Here is a 3,901-nt window from a genome sequence, read left to right as displayed (position 1 = left end):
TATATATATATATATATATATATATGTGTGTGTATGTGTTTATTTTTTATGCAGACTATAATAAAAGTTATATGAATGTGGTCTCTGTTTCTCTCTCTCTCTCTCTCTCTCTCTCTCTCTCTCTCAAAATAGCTCACCATGGCTGACTGTGGGTAACTAACACCACAGAAAGTGACACCTTGGATGAGGGGAGACTACTGTACAACCTGGCATCCAGATCTAGCGTAATACAACAGAACCCTCAGTGATGGTGGAGATGGTCCACATCTACACTGTCCAGCAGGAGAGCCACTAACTCCATGTGGTCATCAAGCTCTTACAATGTGGCTCGTATGACCACAGAACTAAGTATTAAATTTTATTTTATTTAGTTAATTTAAATGTAAGCAGACACACTTATACTAAAATCCAAAAAGAACATATGAAATTGTATTCAACACACTGTAAATTTACTTACTAGTATGTCTACAAGACTGACTTGAAATAAGTTAAAATGAGGAGGCATTGCCTATATTCTAAATAAGCCCTTAATATCTTTCTTTTTTAAAAAAGAATTATTTTATTCAACTTCATTTATTTATTTATTTCAATTTGACCAGAGAGAGACAGAGCAAGAGGCGGAGAGAGAGAGAGGGAAAGTGAGAAAGCAGGCTGCTTAGGTCCAGGACTTGAACCGTGGTCAGTCATGTGGGAGTCCAGCACCTTTAACCACCACTTCACCTGCCAGCCCCTAGAAAAATAAATCTCTCTTAAAAAAATGCCTATATATTATTAGTATTTATTTTTTCTTTTTTTGGAGAGGTTTTTGCTATAGGATGTGTGCACTCGCCAGAAAGACAGAGAGAGACAGAGAGACAGAAAGTGAGAAATCACCCCCCAGTGGGGATGGCCACGCTGCAATCCCTTCTCCTCCATTCTCCTCTCAGGATCTTGGGCATGCATGCACACATGCTCGGTGTGAGTTTGAAGCCACCGGGTCCGGGACACGAACCGTGGTCAACTACGTGGGAATTCAGTGACATAGCCATTACGTTAACTGCTGGTCCTGAAAAAATGCCTATATATTATTTTAGAGAAGATTTATTGTACAAAGGAATACTTTGAAATCTTATTAATATTTTTACTCTTTTACTTTAGTAATTTTTATTTTTAATAATTTTTCCTTTTTATAGATATATTTTTGCTATAGGGTATGTGCACTTGCCAAAGAGATAGAAACAGATAGATAGAAAGTGAAAAATCACCCCCTGGGGGGGATGGCCACACCACAATCTCTTCTCCATTTATCCTCTCTGGATTTGGGGCATGCATGCACAGATGCCTGGCTTAAGTTTCAAACTGCTGGTCCATGACTCAATGCAGTCAACTACATGGGAGTCTAGTAATGTAACCATTACACCATATGCTGGTTCCTATTTTTTAAAAAATAATTATTTACTTAATTTTATTTATTATAATTACTATTTTTTTTTAACTTGACCAAAGAGTGAAAGAGAGAGAGAAGTGAGAAAGCAAACCACCAGGTGTGGGACTCAAACCGTGGTTGGCCATGTGGGAGTCCAGTGCCTCAACCACCACACTACTTGCCAGCCCTATGGTTCCTATTTTAAATTATTTTTCTTAAAGGCTTTATGGAAATAGTACATTTTAATGTCATGAAATAATTTTATAAATTTTAAATAATTATTTGGAAGCAATTTAAGATTTGGTTATAGGAATTATATTTAAATTCTTACAATAATGAAAAAAATTTTTTTTAATGCTAGAGAGCAGTGGGTAAATGCACAGTTGAGAGAAAAAGAGAGAAAACTCTCCCCTCCCCCAACACTGCCTTGTCATGCTGCAAATTCTTTTTCCTCCAATTTCTCCATTCCATCATGATCTTTGTCCCTGCTTAGAGCTGTCCCATGGAACTCAAACCCCCACTGGTCCTGTGGGATTCTGCCATCTGGCTTCTTCTGCCCCAATGTCTAGCTTTTTTCTCTCTCTCTTTTTAAAAGAATTATTTTATTTAATTTATTCACTCATTTATTTTATTTGACGAAAGAGAGAAAGAGAGAGAGAGACAGAGAGAAAGTTAGAAAGAAAGTCACCAGATCTGGGACTTGAACTGTGGTGATTCATAGGAGTGTCCAGCACCTTAACCACCACACCACCTGCTGGTCTTGGCTTCCCAATGTCTAGCTTTTTGAAGCTGGGAAACTGTTCAGAAACTGTAAAAGAAAATTGGTCATCTAGGAGGCCAGATTTTATGTTCAGCTGGGGAATTACTAAGCAGTATGGTTCGAGTTCATCTTTCATGTGAAGAGTAGATTATTTTACCTTTTAAAGAGAGAGCATGTAATTTTGGTTTAAATTTTGCTGTTTGTTTTAATTTTTATGACATTACTGGTATACAATTAATACTAGTATTGAAATGGTTCTAAATAACAAGACATTCATTTAACAAATATATTTTCCATTACTATTACTTATGATTGCTAAATACATTCATGAAGTTCAGGGCAAGAGAAGAGAGGAGATGAGGCTAGCAGTGCTGGGCAATATTAAGTAACCTTGAAGAAATTCTATTCGAAATAGAGGCCGTGAAGAAAAATATTAGAAAGAGAAAGTGTTCCTTAGCCAATGCTTCACAGCCCTTTTCGCTGCCTGGTAAACTCAAAGCATTTACACACTGGCCATAGCTCATTTGGAAGAGGTATTCGTATGTTCAAGCTGGCCTCAGGGAAGGGCGACAAATAACTTAGCGAGCGTGGTGACCCGACTGTCCAGAGAGCTCAGGCTATTTGCTGCAAGCCCAGGAGGGAGTGCAGCTCTGCAAAGGCAGGACTGAAGCGGAAGTTGGGGCACCTGGGCAGGTGTGTAGGAGAGGAGTTTCAAATGCTCACCGAATCATTAGGAAGAACTTATGAAACACGGAGGAGCACCTTACGACGCTCAGCTGTCATAAGACAGTGTTTCAGGAATATTTCCCCGTTGACCGGATTGGAATGTGCGTGTGTGTTTTAGCAGACAGTCCATCCTAACGCACGGGCGAGGGAGTCGCTCAGCACAATCGGTTTCTAGCAGCACCAGCCAAACTTGCTGACATGGTGGAGTGAGACTAGAAGCACTTCCATGGAGGAAAAGGAGTGGACCTGCCTCCGGGGTTCTGAGGGGAGAGCCCTCTGAGTTTCCGAACAGGCTGTCTGCACCCCCAGGGAAGCTGGCACTCATCTGACCCCCGCACGTGGTGCCCGTTCCAGAAACCGGGCAAGATCCGGTCCTGTCTCCTGCAGGTGACCGCTCCGTCCACACTTGTCCACGTCTTCCTTCTCGTGGCGTGGCAACAGTCCAGAGTGACTCCTGGAACATCTAGTGATTTCCTGACAAAATTTAGAAAATAGAATATTTTATTAAAAGCAGACGCAGGAGCACGTTGGGTTCACATCAGACGTTCAACCTTTACACACTTCGGCGATCCCCAAGAATTTGTGGAAGCCCGAAATGAAAGAAAATTCCTTAAGCAACAGGACAATTTAAAACAAAATTTAGAAAATAGAATATTTTATTAAAAGCAGACGCAGGAGCACGTTGGGTTCACATCAGACGTTCAACCTTTACACACTTCGGCGATCCCCAAGAATTTGTGGAAGCCCGAAAGAAAATTCCTTAAGCAACAGGAAAATTTAAAATAAATAAAACGCGACTGTCCTTGACCTAAACCCGAGGATGTGGATGAAGTGTCCGTGTCAAGGTTTTCTCCCGAGAGGAGGAAAGATGGGTGACCAGAGGCGCCTCACACGCGCCCTCGCGGCAGAGGGGATAACAGGGGCGGTGAGATCTTTTCCTCCCCTCCTTTTCCATCTTGGAGTCAGGGACGTGAGGGCGGCGGCGGGGCCGTCGAGGTCCCTAGAGACCC

The sequence above is a fragment of the Tupaia chinensis genome, unplaced genomic scaffold (assembly GCF_000334495.1).
Source record: "Tupaia chinensis unplaced genomic scaffold, TupChi_1.0 Scaffold000023_1, whole genome shotgun sequence".
Lineage (NCBI taxonomy): Eukaryota > Metazoa > Chordata > Mammalia > Scandentia > Tupaiidae > Tupaia > Tupaia belangeri.
The sequence above is the reverse complement of the archived record's forward strand: the minus strand, read 5'-3'. Positions refer to the sequence as shown.